This window comes from Aedes albopictus, chromosome 3 (genome assembly GCF_035046485.1).
Source record: "Aedes albopictus strain Foshan chromosome 3, AalbF5, whole genome shotgun sequence".
In the NCBI taxonomy this organism is placed as follows: Eukaryota; Metazoa; Arthropoda; class Insecta; order Diptera; family Culicidae; genus Aedes; species Aedes albopictus.
Window position 1 is genome coordinate 150,107,404 of NC_085138.1, and position 18,749 is coordinate 150,126,152.

Consider the following 18,749-nt stretch of genomic DNA (forward strand, 5'->3'; position numbering starts at 1 on the left):
CCATGAGTGCCTCCGGGAATTCCTCCATGAACTCCTCCGGGAATTTCTTCAGGAATTCCTCCGGGATGTTCTATATGAATTCTTCCAAGAATTTGTCTAAGAATTTCTCCGGGAATTTTTCCGGGAGTTTCTTCAGGAATCCGGAAATTTTCTAAGGAAAGCGGTCGGTTTGTTTTTTCAAGAAAATCCTCTGGGAATTTCTCCAGGAATCTGTTCAGGAAGTCTACCGTGATTTTTTTTCTCACAAAACCCTCGAGAATTTCTCCCGGAATTTCTCCAGGACTTCCTTTACGAATACCTCCGGGAATTTATCCTGTAATTCCTAGGGGAATTTCTCCAGGAATTCCTTCGAGAATGTCTCCGGGAATTTCTCAATGAAATCCTCCAGGAATTGTTTTGGGAATTTCCTCTGGAAATCTTCCAGGAATTTTTTCAGGAATTCCTCCGGGGACTGTTCTGAAATTCCTCCGGGAATTTAATGGAAATTTTCGGGATTTCTCTGAGAATCCCTTTAGGATTTCCTCAGGACATTTCTCTAGGGATTCCTCCGGTAATTTCTCAAGCAATTCCTCTGGAAAATTCTTCAGGGAATCCCCTTCCTGGGGAATTCCCCGGAGGAAATTCCTGGAAGAATCTCTGGAGGAATCCCCTGTGGGAATTCCTGGAAATAATCCCGGAAAAAGTCCTAGATAAATAACTGAAGGAATCACCGGAGGAATTGCTGATGGGAGTCTTAGAAGATTTCCCGGAAAAAATCCAGAATCGTAAAGAAATACCTTGTGGAATTCTAAGAAAAATTTTGGAAGCACTTCATGAAGAAATTCCAGGGAGAATTTCCATAGACATTCCCGGAGGAATTCCCGGCGAAATTTCCGGCGCAATTACTAGAGAAACTCCCAGAGGAATTCCTGGAGAAATTCTCAGAGGGTTTCCTGAAAAAAAGGCACGGAAGACTTCCTGAAGGAAGATTTCCTGGAGAAATTCCCAGTAGATTATTTTTTTTTTGAAAAAAAACATGAAGTTTTCCTGAAGAAATTCCCGGGGGAATTTCCCGAGGAATTCCTGGAAGAATTTCTGGAGGATTTCACGGACAATTTCTTGAAGAAATTACCGAAGAAATTCCGGAAGGAAAAATTTCCGGAAGAATTCCCGGAGACATTTCCAGAGGAATTCCTAGAGAAATTCCCGGAGAAAGACCTGGAAAAACTCCCGGAAGAGTTCCTGCATAAATTCCCGGAGACATTCCCGGAAAAAAAAAGCGAAGCAATAATGTGGGGTGACAAAATTTGAATCAAAGGCTCAAGTATCTGACAGTTTTTAGCTTGCTGAAGAACTTTGTTGAAGACGGCATCATTCTATTTTATCAGGATTCTGAGATATAGAAGTTTGAAGATTTTTTACCCTGGCGCCATCTAGCGGACGATTCTCGAACCAAAAACGCCATTGCCAGATAGTTCTTAGCCTACTGAACAACTTTGGAGGAATATTTTCTTCGACCTCCATAAAAAATCCTCGCACACCTGTCAATATATGGTCCATACAAAGATCCGGCGGAAACTTTTCCCAAACCAGACGTTGGACCTTTCCGAATTTGCTTATGATCGCCAACAGGACATCGCCAGTCACTTCCGGTGGGATAGTGAAGATCTTTACATACTGAATATTGATTCCATTGGGCACTGTACTAAGTTTTGGGTGTGCACAATGCTTTGTTACCAGTGTAGATCTAAAGGCCTTAAACACATAATATTATAGGTGATCTCGGATATCCTTGACGCGCCGAAAAACGTTCTTCCATTGCTTGTATTGCATGTATGACTCAAATGGGAAATTTCTGATATTTGTGCACCTCTATTGATAGACCAATCCAAATTGAAAGCATGTATCTCAACTGCAGAATAGTTTGGATGATTCAGGATGCCCTTATGATGTATATACAAGTATCATATTCAACTGATATTCTATGACCACCAAAACGCACTATACTAAGTTTGAAATGTACCCGATGCATTGTTACGAGTGTAGATATAAAGTCCTTAACTCCAGAATGATTTGGATGGCTTAAGCAATCTTCAGTGATGTGGAGTCAATCTCGCATACTCTAATTTACAAGTATGGATCTGATGAAATTAGTTCTGACATGTATACATTAGTTCAGTATCCTATTACCAGTAATGGCTTTACAATCAAAACTCCAGAGCGTTTTTTTATGTTGCCTAAAACATCACCAGATCATGACCACCATCATTTCATGTTTTAAAATATATCTTTGAATGTAATAAAGTTCAAGTGATTTAAGAAGAAAACAAAATTATTTGTACTTAGTAGACTAAGTTCAAAACTTCTGGATGTGTTGGATAACCGGAGATGTATGTTACAGCTCTAAAAAGACATAAATCATTTCTACCAAACAGCTACGACCCAAACAAGGAGTTTTGGGCAATTTTCATTAAAATATATCACATCTACATAAAAATATAACTCGAAATCGAGTGCAAAGCAAGAGGTGTACACTACATTTGCAGCTATATGTAAGCTACACCGCGGCAAGTTGAAACGGGTGGCGTTTCATCTTGCCTCACCTGTTTCAACTTGCCCCGGTGTACCTTATATCAGAAATGTTCTATCATAACATAACAAATTTGGACACTCTGATAGTGACCGTCACCAAGTTGGACCGAATGAGGGTCAGTTTGTTTGGTACAAACAGAAATATAGCATACCGTATGAATATAAATGTGACAAAAACTCATGCAATACCGCTACGAGTTTTATCGTGTGTTTAAACAAAAAGAAACGATCGCTGTTGTTGGCTGATGTTGATGTTGCCTAGAACCAATCATTTTTGCTGTTCTTTTTGCGGCTTAGAATATTTTTGATACTTAGAATTGTGGAAGTCGCAAATCATTGGATCGATTAAACTATCTCACACTGGTAATTCTCTTTGGGTAGCCAGTCCTTTTTGGAGGGAATTTTGAGTCTAGAAAGGCCTTACTAATACGCGTGCTACTACACGCGATTTTAGACGAGTCCCCAATCCCCGAATCTATCGAATTTTTTCTCACTCTGGTAAGCTAAGGTTCCGAATGCGAGAACGTTGGCATGAGTCTAGAAAGGCCGGATGCTATCACACACGATTAGGACGTTCGATTTTAACTACTCTCCCTCTTGAACCTCCTACCCTGAGTGAGTGGTAGCGAAAGCTGTCGACAAGAGTGCGGCTAGATTCAGTAAGTATTTGGTCTAGTCCTATCGCACGAGGAACACCACACCAATCGTGCTGCCAATTGGAAGATTTTACTGACATCAACATTTGGTGGCTCCAGAGAGGAGCTACTGCCACCAACACTGAAATTGCACAACTCTGCTGACAATACTCTTTACGGAGTCCCAAATGCACAGTGCTTGGGCATGTGCTTGTCGAAGTGCATTTGTTTGGTGCTTCCAACAAACAGAAGAAACAATAATCAAATTTCCATCTCATATATCTCCTGAGGCACCTCAGCAAGAAGAAGCAACAGAGAAATTCCACAGGTGCCTCAGAGAATTTCAGATGACTTTCAGGATGGTGAGGAGTATTTCAGGAGGTTTCAAATGATTTCAGTGACATTTCTTGGGATTACATAGCGTTTAATGAGCATTTTGGGTGTTTCAAAGAGGTTCCAAAGGCTACCAGGTAGAGTCAGGGCGGTTCAAGAGGTTTCAAGACTATTGCAATGGGTCCAAGTAGTTTCCATAGCCGTTCAAAGGGGTCATAGGATTCGCAGAGGCGTTTCAAGGATTTTTCATAAAGTTTAGATGTGTTTTAGGATCATTTCAGGTCGTATCGTGGGCAGATAATTTTATTGGCTTTTACCGTTAATCAGTCAGCTGGTATGTCTGAAATAGTCGAAAACACTTAAATTTCGAACACACAGTGCACACCAAAAATCAATTGAGGGTTTCAGCAAAATTTTGCTAAATTTTGCCGAGCTGAAGGTTTCAGCAAAAAAATTGCTGAAATTCAGCAAAGTTTTGCTGATTTGTTCAGTAAACTCTGCTGATCACCAGTAACGTTTTGCTGAAATTCAGCAAACTTCGCCGAAAGTTCAGCAAAAAATTTTGCTGGACCCTTCAGCTCGGCAAAATTCAGCAAAATATTGCTGAAAGCGTTTGGTGTGTGTGTTCTTGTACTGACTTTTCGGACCCTCTAAGCAGAATACCTTCTTCGAATGAGTGTAATCAGTTTCGTACCTTTTAATTCCGCCCTATGTTGCTTATCCTGTGACAGATACACGTATTTCGACTACCACTTGTAATCTTCCTCAGTGTCAGTTATCCACCGCCCCACCATCCAAGATTTCCTCTCAGAATTCCTTTAGTGCATCCTCCCGGAATTTATTCAGGGATTTTTGCCGGGATTGCATAAAAAAATCTTTTAAGGATTCTTTCAAGTGTTCTATTCGGCATTTTTCGGCATTACTGCTGGAATTTCTTCTAAGATTTCTTCCGGGATTTTGTTAAGGATCACTTTAGAGGTTTCTGCTAGGAATTCTTCAGGGGTTCCTCTTGGTATTTTTCCAAAGATTTCAAAAAAGGGACCTTGGTGGGATTCCTTTAGATATTCGCGTCAGAATTGGGGTCCCTTCAATTATTCTTCCCGGTTTTTAGCATTATTCAAGGGATTTCTCCAATTATACTTTCAGGGATTTCTGCCAGGCTTCCGAACGGGACTCCTTTCGTGATTTCTTTAAGGTTTCCATCAGGAGTTCTGTACAAAATTGCTTCCGGAATTTCTCCAAAGATTTCTTCTGCGATTTCCAGGGATTCCTACAGGGAATCTTCTTCCAGTGTAAGAGAGCTAATAAGAGTGTGAGAGTAAGAGAAAAATGAAGAAACAGAGAGAAATATGCTTGTTGATGTAGCTCTAGATATCTCTAGTAAGCCGACATGATGTCATCTGACAATCATTTTCTGATTCTTCTTGAGTAGTTATCCTCTATTTCACTCATTATAGATACATTATGTCCCAGACAACCAGAAATCGCATAAGGATGTACGCTGTACATCGTATAAAGTAATATTTTTTATTCTCTATCGCATATATATACGGCTGAGGCTGAGGGACAATTTTCATCGCATATGATGTTGTTTTTTTTTTGAACTTATTGCGATGTATCTGGTAAAATCATATAACGGCGACGCCATAGTACCGCTTCAAAGTGAGAGTGGGAGTGCGCGTCCAAAGGATTTTCGTGGATTTGCTGTTGTTGATATTCTTTTTTGCGGCTTCGCACACGCGCACTCTCACTCTCACGCGTAACTATAACGGCACCCTAAGAGTGCAAAATAATTTTTATAACGTATAACTACATCCATCGTAGTAGACGATATTCTGATGTTTTATTTCGAAGAACTTTACTTATTCGCAAAAGAGTTTGAGCGGACTCGCCAATTGTCAATTGAATTCGTGTAATTGCGCACTACGATGATTATACGACTTCGCTTGGTACTTTTCTTATTATGTCAGTTAAACTCGCATTGGTGTACAAACCAAAGTAAAAATAAACTCGGTAAAATGTGCTTACAAACTCGCATAATCTAGAATCGTTAACGTTGGTATATTGCGATGAGTGAGTCAGAATATCATGACAATTAATCAGTGTGTTTCATAAGTGGTGTTTGGTGTTAAGTGTGAAGTGTGACTCGAAAATCCAAAGGTTCTTAGTTCGATCAAAGATTTTTTAGTACTATATTTGGTTCGATACTGAGGTGACAAGAATTGTTTTTTTTTTTTCGAATATTATAAGTCGCATAAGATGCTATATTACGTCGCAATAGTGCACACCGTGCATCGCATAAGATATCGCCTGAAGTCATGAAGCGTTATTATTTTTTCGTCAATGCACGTATAGCGCCTCCACTTTTGTACGCATAACGCACTTTTACTGCATCTTATGCGATGTAACTTTACCGTATAAAAGTACGTATAACATGAACATAAACTTCATTATACGTGCAAATTGGTTGTCTGGGGAGGAGACTCGCGGAGAGGAAAAAAAGCAACGTCAAGTGCAACCCAACTGAGCTGTCAGTTGTAGCCCGTTTGATTACGTTACCTAAAACGAGGTAAGTATTGCTATCCGAGATAAATTCTGAAGCCAGAATTCACTCCGAGCAGCATTTTCTTCTCCTGTACTGTCAAAAATAAATTGAAAACAAAATATTCCAATGATTACTTTGCTTGGCGATTGTTGGCGATGCAAAATTTCACCTCAACATGATTTTGTGCATGAATGGGATTCAGTCACACTGCATGTGAGATGATGCGGTCACGTACGTGTTTGAACCACCAGCCCAAAACATAATGTCAACACAGATAGGAAGAAAAATAAAATAACAAAATGGAGAAAAAGAAGACCGTCTTCGCGAGTCTCGTCTCAGGTCTGGGGTATCTATACAGATTAGAATTCAACAATGGTATTAAAGCTGTGCTAACATCTCAAGTAACATTTTGATGTCCAATTAGTCTTGTAGAGGTTTAGAGAATTGTCATAAAACCCAATACCTTTTATTTTGGTTTGATGATGGTTTTAAGAACCGCTTCTAGTCTATTTGACTAAAACATGTTACTTGGGATAGAGCTTGGAAAAAATATAAGAATTTTAGTCTCAGGTCACACAGCAGGTCACACGTTCGCTTCATAAACGGATGGTCATGGGTTAAAGGTGGAATTTATGTCTCCTTTCAGTTATTTCTCGGTTACCTTCCAATCCAGTTCGGTAATTACACTGTTGAAAATGCTTTGACATCCATGTGCACAACAGAACACGTGCTCGATGAACAAATTGAGATTTGAAATTATGAAAAGAAATCCACGTACTCCGGTGAGACTCGAAGATAAAAAAGGTGAAAAGAAGATAACCATGTGCGATTGTGGAATCGAGTTCAGTTCTAGGCCTGCTGGCGACGGAGATAGTCGAGTGACTCCGTAGCTTGAAGGAAAAGAAGCGCCCGTCTAGCGAATTGGGAGTCGTGAGTTCGAGTCTCACCGGAGTACGTGGATTTCTTTGCATAATTTCAAATCTCAATTTGTTCATCGAGCACGTGTTCTGTTGTGCACATGGATGTCAAAGCATTTTCAACAGTGTAATTTCCCACATGGCTTGGTCAGCCAAAGCAAAATCAAGAAATTGACAGTTCGGTAAGTTTTTTTATAGGTTACAAGCACTTATATATATTTACTAATGTTATAAGTATAGTAATGCATTTTAAAATTTTTGGAATAGTTTTTTATTGGTTTTGGTATGGAAGTTTTATCTAAAACAACAGAGATGTTGACCAAAACATAATGAACAACGCTAAAACAGATTTGTCGCGGTTCTCAGAATCGTTCAAAAAAGGTCGTCGACTACAGACGTTATACGCTTTGCTAGCAGTGCAATACTTAATTCAATCGATGGTAAATATGCAATTTGCCTTCCTCTGCTATATCAACTTCATCCGTTTTATTTATTGATTTCACCACCGACTCCTGCTGCAGTAGCAAACTCAATTTATTGAGTCATCTTGGTGCTCACCTTTCCCAACCTTACCAGCCAGCCAACCAGCATTGCGGCAATGGAATAAGTGTTGATTAATACCGAACATTATTAGCCTCTGGCGGCCGTTCTTCTCATTCAATACGTCGCGCGTCGGCTGCTGAGGTACCTACTATTTGTAATGGATTATATGTTAAATCATTGCGCACATTGAGGTTTCGCACCTTTGGCACACCTTTTCACTCATTTCATTTGTCGTTAAGTTTAGACCCATTGGATCCTCAAGATTGGATTAAAGAGGTATAACTTTTTACCGTCACGTTTGCATCCTGATGTTTAAGCGATTTGTCGCGTTAACTGAGTAGTTTTTCCTGCATTCGCTTTTAAAATGGCTTAATATTGTTTTCATTGCTAGGATTACGTTTGAAAGCATATCAAGTACCGTGATTTCGGGTGAAATTGATCACTTTTTGCAGTTTTTGGCGAATAATTTTTAAAGCTTATAGACATGGTTAAATTCAATGCTTTAAAACAAGTACGACCATGGTTTTCATCAGTCAACGACGTTGAAAATTCTACTGAAATTCATTTTTATATAAAACATAACATTTAAAATAAAAAATCAAAAATTTTACTTTCGGGGTGAAATTCATCAGTCAGTGAAATGTTGTTGTAAGTGCTGAAAATAATTGTTAACCACCCTGGAATGCGAAAAGCTGTATAAAACTTTGACAAATTTACTATATGTTTAGTTATTTAAGTTTGAAGTTTAATAAATCTTAAGAAAACGCCTGAAAGTATGTAATTTAAATATGTTTTAACTTCCGGAAAAGTACATTTTTTTGTACAAATTTCAATAATTTATAGAATTTTTGATGACGAAATCGGGTTTAGCGAACACATGGCAGCTATTCGAATATTCATGTCTTGTGCGATACAGCTACGGTAACGAAGTTTGGAAGTGTATTTGAAGTTCGCCTAACACGCAGTTTCGGAAAATATTGAATTTTATACAGAAATAAGTTACTAATTGGCTGTAAAACAAGTAAACTCATCATTCAATACCTTTTGAGCCAGATGATTCACATTTTTTACAAACTGTTTTAAGTTTAAAGCGTTATTTTTCACAAATAAAAAAGACCCTCACGTCGATCAATTTCACCCGAAATCACGGTATTTTCATTATTTCATCTAACAACTGATCCCCCATCGCTTTAGAAGTAGACTAAAGATCAAATTATGACACCGCGGTAATGGGTAGGTTATACATTTCTTTCATTTTGTTGAATTTTTCATTTACTTAATACACTTTTCCTCCTTTTCAACCGTTTTCAGAAATGGATGCATACTTGCTCTTGGATGATGAAGGTATGTTTGATTGTCTCATGTGCTATTTCCCACAAACTCTTCAAGTACATACTCAAGTATTATATCCGAAAATGAAAACTCAAACGTTGAACAATTACAACCGAGTGCAATTATAGATTCTTGGTTTCGCTAAATTTGCCTGCTTCTCTGGCAATCTATGTACTGCACGGCTCTTCTTAGACAACTGGAAGATTTGCTGGCCTATTTATCACAAAAAAATAAATAAATAATTGTATTCCTTATGCCGGGCATATCTCGCACGATTGATATATATATGAGAAGTGGACGATCGTTCAACGATTCGGAAGGTGCATGCACATTTCGATTAAACAACCTTCTCTGGTTCCAGTAGTTTTCCTCCCGAACGGTAATTGGCTGCAATTGGTTACTTTCAGACACCTGTGCTTGTGTTTCTTTTGTGTCTTTTTTTCTGTTGAGCAGCTTATGCAGGTTGGGAGGTAATTGGAATCAGAGGCTAGGTGCTAATAATATGATAATGAAACAATAAGCACAACCGATGCTCTAGGATTGAGATGAGTCATGTTAAATTGGGTAAATTGAAACTTTCTATTTGATTTCTTACCTGGTGACTTTGCCTTGGTGAATACAGATTATGTCCTTTTCATATTTCCCACCAATATTTTCAGCGATAGTCGTGGATATGCAGACATCTCAGGATATTTCACAGATGTTATCACGGAATTTCTTTTAAAGTTTCTCACAGAATTCATCTTGAAGATTTTCATGATTCCTTCCGGTGTTCCTCGTGCGATTTCCCCAGGAGATCTTTCCGAAGCTCCCCCAAGGGTTTCTTAAGAAGTTTTTACGAATTTCTGCTAGAATTCCTCTCACGCTTTTTTTTCGAAATTATTCCTGTGATTTCTTCAAGAAATTTCTGTGAGATTTCTGATAGTTTTTCTCTCTAAATTTCTACAGGAGTTCCAGCTGGGATATTTTCTAAAGGTTCTCGTAAGATTTTTGAAAAGTTTTACCAGAGATTCTCCCGGAACTTCTCTTAGAAAATTCCTTCCTATGTTGGAGCTCTTCTCGAAATCCCTAGCAGAAATCGCCCAACATTCGAGAATTTTTTTTTTAGAATTTCTGTTATAGTTGCTCCCGGAGTTTTTGCAGGGATTTTCCAGAAGTTTATCTCGGAATTTCTCTTGGGATAACTTAAAAAAATATTTGTAAGAAATTCCCGGAGAAGTATCGGAACGAATCCAGGTGAAATCTTGCGAAAGCCTTCACAAAGAGCTATTGGAGAAATCCTGAGAAGTACTGGTACATCTCGGAAAACAGTTCTGGGAATAATCCTGGAAAGAAAAAATGAGGATATTCAACGATGATCTCTGAATATTTCTAAAAGAGTTCCTAGAAGGATCTAACAACATCCCGCGAGGAAATCAAAGAGATACAGGGGATAGACAAAATGATCGGGGCAGGCAAAATTTTCACTTTCTAAAAAATGTTAAACTAGTTGTAACTTTTCGAAAACTGCATCAAATATTCTCAAATTTTTACTGTAAGTTCTTCAACTAGTTGTGTATCAGTGGACAAAATTTGGAAAAGATCGAACAATTCTTCACGAAGTTATAAAGATGTTTGAAAAAGATAAAATTATCCGATAGCCAACTTTGAGCTGTTATATCTCCGGACTCAATGAACCGATTGCTATGAAATTTTGATCATTCATGACTTATATAATGAACTCTGGAAAACATTTGACTTAACTTGAAATTTTTAACAAGCGAAAAAGTTATAGCGATTTTATTTTTTTCACGATTTTTTAATAAATTGGGCTATTTTAATATGCATCCCATTACCTTTTCAATTTATTTGCGGTTATGTTGTTACTTTCCTTCAAAACGTATTTATATATAAGTCAATTAGAGGGAAACTAAATGAACTATAATTTGCATCTTGAATTTTGAAACGATGTTGATGTTTTGGATAATTTGGTGTTTTATTAGAAAAATAATCTAATCGTTATAATTTTCTTCCGTCTTAAGAATATTAAGTTAAGTCAATGGTTTTTCAAAGCTCATTATATTAGTCATAAATGGTCAAAATTTCATTGCATTCGGTTATTTGAATCCGGAGATATAACAGCTCTAAGTTGGCTATCGGATAATTTGACCTTTTCCAAAAATCTTTATAACTTCGTGAAGAATTGTCCGAACTTTTCCAAATTTTGTCCACTGATACACAACTAGTTGAGGAACTTACAGTAAAAATTTGAGATTATTTGGTGCACTTTTCGAAAAGTTACAGCTAATTGAACATTTTTTGAAAAGTGAAAATTTTGCCAGTCCCGATCATTTTGTCTATCCCCTGTATATTGGAAAACTGTCTAAAAGAACTTCTGCAAGAACCTCACAAAAATCCAGAGAGAAATTGTTGGAAAGCTATCCCGGAAAATAAATTCCTGCAGGAATTTTCGATAATTTTTGGAAGGATCTTTAGAAGGAATCCAGCGAGATGCTCTGGAACCATATTATCGGGAAAATCACTAAAAGAAATCCTGGAAGGTACTCCAGCAGAGACCCCGTGGAAAACACTTGCAGAAATTCTGGTAGAAATCCCAGGAACAACTCTCACAAATGCCGAAAGAACACCGAAAAAAAAACTCGAAAAAAATCCAGTTGCCACCGCTTTTGATTCATATGCAGAAAGTCCTGGGTTCAATCCCTGGCCCGTCCCTTTTGTCCTACTTTGTATCTTTTTATGTACTCTCTTCCTCCCCTCTACTATACAACTCATGTATAATCATATGTTCGTCGCCATCGCTCTAGCGATTCTAACAAAAAACGGTTGAAAAGCCGTTTTCCCCCCGAGCAAAGTCTGATAGCGAATTGAAAACAAATTTTGATGCTGTAATATGTCAAATTATGATAACTCAGGTTTTGGTCGTTTTAACCGTTAAAACATCAAAAATGAGAGCAGAAAAATGTTCCTGAAACAGCTAGCTGAAAACAATTCCTGCTATCAGTACGAAAAAATGGAAAAAATCGTTAAATATGGTGGGGTTTCGTTTGATATGAAATCCTAAATAGGGGGATTACGGGCATAATGGAAGACCTAAGAGAACTACACTAATGGTATATCCTTAGAGTTATTATACAAGGTTGCTCAGGAGTTTTGAAATAAGTTAAAAACTTTTTTTTATAATAGTTTGAAGTGAATGCAAAACAAAACCTAAATTTGAAATCAAATTTAGTCAAGACAAACTGATATCAAAAAGTGGTATCAATTTTATACTGAATAAAAATCGAGTTTTCGATTTGCTTGTCATTTTCAAGAAGGCCGCGGGCCGTAAAAAGTCAACTTTTATATTCTAATTCCATTATCATGTTCCAAAGTCAAAATAAAGAAGTCATGATTTATGAGCTTAATAATTTTGTAAAAAATTTGATCGTGGCCCGCACTAAACCTTCTAGAGGGCCGCAAGCGGCCCGCGAGTCGCGATTTTGTGATCAGTGAATTAGGCGAACAGTGCCGCATATGCCTCATAGTAATAATCGCACAAATCCAGCACCTTACACCTGGCATCCACGCACCAATGTGTGAACTCTGTGTGAATGTGTGAAAATAACTGAAAAACTGTAGGCTATGGAATTTTGACGTCCAAGAAAGAGTTGATTATTTTGTCAAAATTAATGGCTTTGTCGAAGACGGGAAGTCTCTAGGACTTATAACTAAAAAGTTAAATGGTGGCGCCACCTATGCGGAAAAGTTGTGAACTATTACATTCTTCTTGTACCGACTGGTAGTGGTAGTCGAAATACGCGTATCTGTCAAAGGATAAGCAACATAGGGCGGAATTAAAAGGTACGAAACTGATTACACTCATTCATATTACATTCTTGACAATTAATTGATGCCTCTGATCATGATAAAAAAAACTATGTCAAAGTCACCATGTGTGTTGGATGAATAACAGATGATTTCCGAGATCATTCCACCAGAGGCGCTTGTGGCCAATCGCTTTGACGTTTGGCAAACGAATGGTACCGGCGTTTTGTGTAGTAGTGTGCGTGTTAGGAAAGCGTCAAATCGCAATCCATCATAGCCGGCAGTGTCTCGTGCGGTTTTTCCAATAGGTGGCAGTGTGTTAATGAAAAAGACATTGGGTAATTTTTTAATGAATTTCTCTAAAGAGCTACGTCTGTGATATACTATTAATTGTTTTAATAATATGGAACGAGCTCACTAAGAAATATTCATCCAAATGTTCAGTGAATATGTGCTCCCAAATCGACAAAAAAACATTTTACCTCACTAGTAGATAAGATGCAGATAAAACCTCTGCCTATTTGAGAAATATTTCGAAATTGAGAAAATCACTCAAAGGGACTCAAAGGGAATTTTTAATTAAAAATAAATAGCAATAACAATAACCTACTAGTAGACACCCTGTTATAAATCGAAGCACGCAAGTTCGAATCCTGTGAATTTCAGGTTGGTACGTGTGTGTATCTTTATATATTTTTTTAACCTTCGGAAGTACACACATAGAGAACCGTAGGTCATTGCTAGGGCCTCTGATGTTTTTTTTGTGTAATTTTTATTAGGGATTTTTTTTCTGTATTATCTAGAGGGTGTCAGGCCATTTGGCCGAAGGTCATTAGGCCGAAGGCCATTCGGCTGAAGGCCATTAGGCCGAATGGTCAATAGGTCGAATGGTCATTAGGCCGAATGGTCATCAGGCCGAATGGTCATTGGATCTTCTTCTTGCCGTTACGTCCCCACTGAGACAAAGCCTGCTTCTCAGCTTAGTGTTCTAAGTGTTCTATGAAAACTTCTATAGTTATTAACTGAGAGCTTCCTCTGCAAATGACCATTTTGCATGTGTGTATCGTGTGACAGGCACGAAGATACTTTATTGATGCTGAATCTACTAATATTTTACCCATGAATTTTTCCTTATTTTAAATATAGGCTGTTCTTTCTAGTATCGTTGCTAAAATAGTTTTTGGCGCTGAAACTGCTGATATTCAATTCTTAATTTTTTCCTTCTTTAAAACATAGGCTATTCTTTCTAGTTTCATTGTTAAACTAGTTATTGGCAAAAATTGTTGGAAAAGGTAAAAACAACGGCTAACTTTCAATTCGTCCGGATGACCATTCGGCCTAATGACTTTCGGCCTAATGGCATTCGGCCTAATGACCCAGCATCTATCTAGAGTTTTAGCCCTTGGCTAGTTCATCTGGAGGCCTTCGCTTTACTTCCCTTCCGAAGAAAGAACTCACATTTTATGAGTTTGTCAAGAGTGGGATTCGATCTCAGGTCCTCGGCGTGAAAGGCATGCGCTTCAACCATCACACCAGATCCGCTCCCTTCTATTAAGGATAACCCAACTTTCTTAAGGGAATAATGTTCCTGATCTGTGAGCTGATAAGACTGTTTCAGTAGTTTAACTAGCTTCAAAATGCATCTACATCTGAACACACCTGAACGATAGGTGTAATTAGCAGCCAACACATACATTTACGAGACAGTAAAGTTAATAGTCAAAAAACTTAAATTCACTAATTGCAATTATTGTCTCCTTCGTGAATCTTAATGGTGGTATACAGGTAAAGTAACGGCTCGGCCCTCGAGTTCACTTTGAATCCAAGGCACGTACTGGAAAAGGGACACTGCCTAGCTAGGCTGCACACACAGTTCTCATCCATTACTAGAAGCAGCAACAGCAGCTACAACCCACATAATTCGCGTACAACGATCCCAGCGCCTGATAAGGAAAATAGTAATTAAGTTTAATTTATTGTTAGACTGCGCACTGGATGACGATGACGACGACGACCAGCGCGACCAGCAGCGACCGACCGGGAGCAACTTGATCATTAGCAGTTCTGTAGCGAATTGCAACTGTTGGGGTCTCTGCTTCTGCTGCACTCTTGGAAAATGAAGAAACCCTTCTTTTGAGTGGTTGTCCTGGAGAGGAGTTTGTCATATATTGAGAACAAAACATTTTAAAATTATAATTTAAAATCAATAAGGTACCATGGAACGAGCTCACCAGTTCATGTCCATCCTTCCTTTTCTCCATCACACTGACCAGAAGAGAAATAATTTCTGAGAAATAATAATAAATGAATTCTCCAAGACCATGTTAAGGGTTCGATTCCCGGTTGGTCCGGAAACTTTTCATAATGAAGACTATCTGGACTTATTTGGGCGTAGAGTATCTTCTTTTTTTATACAAGTGCAAATTGGTCATTGACAGAGGGATGCATAGTTAAGAACTGTGAAAGTGCATACGCAATACATCTTCGTTCCTGTTGAAACGTTACGCTAGAAAGTTGTTGTACTGTTTGTACTTTTTCATCTCCAATTTCCCCTGGCCATTCTTTTCTACTCGGGCCAGGGCAAACATTAAATGTAACCAGCAAACTGGATTACTTACATTGCGACACGTCGCATCGGCGAGGTGTATCTCCTTGCAGAAAAAATCACTTATGTCATATCGCAACACAGAGTGCAGTGAGTCACTAGGAAAAAGAAAAACTGCGCAGCAGCTGAGCAGCATCACCAATCAACCAACAGTCGTCAGTGTAGCAGAAACAATTACGAATCAATTACAGAGCTGCGAGCCAACTGATCTGGACGACAGTGAGTGGTAATAACAGTAGGTACACGTACCGAACCAAGAGTGTGCTGAGATTCGTCCTGTGTGCTCGATCAAATGTGGTGAGTCCACCCGGAGCGAGTAGTGGCATAAAACCATCATCCAGTCCGTAGTGTTGCAACATCGGCGGCAGCGAAATGATCACCATTAGCGTCGTCGTTAGGGATTGGCCAATCAGAGTTGGTTGAGATTTATATGCTAGCATTAGTCTCAGGCTCTTCGGAGTTTTTTTTTCCTGCAATCTTGTGGTGCGATTAGGCACACCTCCTCTCATTCCGCTAGCAGGTTGGTAGGTACGTGAGACGATTGGATATATTTTATTGTTCTTCTGGGTTGTTCTTTGCGGGCTGATGTTATGAAACTCAAACTGAGAGATCCTATTGATGCAATACTCAAGCGATACTCCGAGCACAATTTTCCGAGACGCTACAACTGAAACACATTCATAAATTATTTTACGTGGCTTTCTCAGCTTAAAAAAAATCAAAACAACTGGTTTTAAATTTCCCGACGTTTCGGCCCTGTGTAAAAAGGCCATATCCAGGGTAAAACTGTTTTGAAAAAAAAAGCCAAATACACAAGTCCGACACGTCGGGTAGTATACAACCAATTGTTTTGAATTTCTTTACACTGAGAAAGCCACGTAAAAAAATCAACCTGTCTCGCTTCAACTTTGTGTTCTTTGAGCACTTCCACAGTAATTAATGGAAAGGCTTTATTTGTCTGCCATTGCATGCATTTGTTTATTGCGAGGCAAGTACAATGATACACTATGCCCAGGAAGTGGAGAAAATTTCCCCGACTGGAACGGGAATCGAACCCGCCGCCTCCGGATTGGCGGTCCATAGCCTTAACCACTAGACTATCTGGAGACTCATAGTAAAGTTTGTCTATGCTTTAGTAGCAATCAGGGAATATCCTAGATCTGTTTGCCTTTAAGAATAAATCTTCAGTTTTATTGTTATGAGTACATCCTTGCCGCAATCTCGCTAAAGTCAGTTTTATATACCCACATACTGCATATACTCATCTCAGAGCATAATCGTTTGGAAAATGTTAATTGTCGTATTCCCGGAAATATCCTTGGAAGATTTTTTGTAGGTAGAGGAATTCCTGGTGCATTTCCTGGAGAAATTCCGGGAAAACCCCTGAGAGAATTCCGATAGACTCTTCCCTGGGTAAATTCCTGAAATATTCCCTGAAGAAATATCTGAAAGCGTTTCTAGCATGTACTTTCTTATATTTTCAAAGTAAGTCACCTACAGTGAAATCTGCGCAATCAAAATCTGCACTGTCGTCACTTTTCTCTGATAGGTGTGGTGCTTGGAAAAATCCTTGGAGAACTTATTGGAAGCATTCCTAAGTGAACTCATGAAGAAACTTTTGGCATTTTTTTTTGAGAAAATCCAAGCGAAATTTCTGGAGAAATCCCTACTCATAATTCGGAAGGAGATCTTTGGTGAAATTCCTGAAGGAATTCTCAGATAAGGTCTAAAGCAATACTTTACTTACTTTCAGTCCTACCGTGGAAGCATGACGTAGGAACTTGTGAGAACCAGAGCTATGTTGGACGCTCTCCTTTTCGACTCACCGTTTTGCAGCCCTAGATGTTTTGGCCGACCTTATAAAACAAACTCCGTTTGCCCATAAAAGTTCCCATATAAACTTTAAAGGGCTTGTGCAGTTTCAATTTCAAACCAAATAAGCTCAAATTTTTGAAGGTGGTATCGAATATGGTAAACAAGCGGTGCTAAGTAAAAACTTTTTTTTTGAGCCACGCTAATGCACACTAGAACCATGACCTAAGTTCATAAAAACATAAGCTTCATGAAACCAGCATTTGTCATAATACTGGATTCATGTAGCTTATGTTTTCAAGAACTAAGCTTGCCGGGTTTCCTGCTCAAAAATCGTAGAAACGAAACATTGAGATTATGTTGCGAGAAAATGAGTCATGATTTTTTTCATGATGTTATAATGAAAACATGAAAACTGAAAGCTCTAGAAAGCCGTCCTTGTACAAAGCTTTCCATAAGTTTAAATAAGTTTAACTATTCCTCAAAGATTTTCTACAAACAGAATTTCTACAAAACAACTACAAGAAGTCCCACAAGGATTCCTTAAGGAATTTCTCCAAAAAATCTTCAGGAAGGCTTCCAATGATTCCTACAAAAACTGCTCCAAGGATTTCTTCGGCAATTCGTTTGAGAATTCCTCCAAAGATTCTTTTAATATTTTTTCTAAGAATTCTTTCAGGAATCCCTACAAGATTACGTCAAAATGCATTCATATTTTCTTCCATGTGTACTTCCAGGTAATCCCCCAAGGGATCCTTCAGAAACTCTCCCAAGGGGTTGCTTCATGAATTCCTCCATGAATCCTTTCTGGAAATTCTCTGCAAACATTTTCAAACATAGCACCAAAATTTTGGAGAATTCTTGCAATGATTCCTTCAGAAATGCCCACCAATATTTATCTCCAAAAAATATTTCAAGAAACTCTCAAAGAATAATTTAAAGATTGTTTAAAGAATTCATCCCAGAATTCCTCCAAATAATTCAAAAGAAATATCACCCAAGATTTTAACCATTTCTCCAAATACTTTTGCAGAGATTTCATCAGGAGTTTCTCGAGCGATTCTTAAGAAATTTCACCAATGATTCTCCCAATAACCCCTCTAAGGATTCTATCTGATAAACTTCTGAACTGTTTCATTAGGAATATCCTCAGCAATTTCTCTAAGCCATGTATTTCAAGATACTTTGAGTATACACTGAAGTTTTTTTACGCGGTTTTTTTACGCGGTTTTTTTTACGCGGTCCGTCCTAAAAAAAAACCGCGTTATTTCAAGACCCGTCGTAAAAAAAAACCGCGTTATTTCAAAAACCGTCGTAAAAAAAATCCGCGTTTTTTTCAAAAACACGCGTAAAATAGTCAGCACCACATCTAACGTGACTTGACTTTTTTTACGACGTTTTTTGAAATAACGCGGTTTTTTTTACGACGGGTCTTGAAATAACGCGGTTTTTTTTTACGCGGGACCATTACCGTCGTAAAAAAAAACTTCAGTGTACCTCCATGGATCTATTAAAATATATCTGCATGTATGCAAGTATCAATGAAGTATTTTTCCAAAACATCCTTCGAAAATATTTCCAAGGATTCTTGAAAAAAAAAATAACTCAGAAACTTCCAAAAGAATTTCTGCAGAAATTCCTTCGAGGATTCC

The 18,749-nt window shown here is 38.2% G+C and overlaps 1 long non-coding RNA gene across 9 annotated transcripts in view; it reads left to right on the forward strand.

Annotated features, from left to right (window-relative positions):
* The window catches only part of LOC109424009 (uncharacterized), a 406,914-nt gene that overhangs the window by 148,016 nt on the left and 240,149 nt on the right, over nucleotides 1–18,749 (forward strand). For 6 of the 9 annotated variants that reach the window (XR_009995642.1, XR_009995638.1, XR_009995639.1 and 3 more), the window contains exon 3: nucleotides 8,856–8,888. The exons of the other annotated variants lie outside the window; for them this stretch is intronic. This is a non-coding gene — a long non-coding RNA (uncharacterized LOC109424009). The remainder of the gene's footprint in view (nucleotides 1–8,855; nucleotides 8,889–18,749) is intronic. 9 annotated transcript variants of the gene reach the window in all.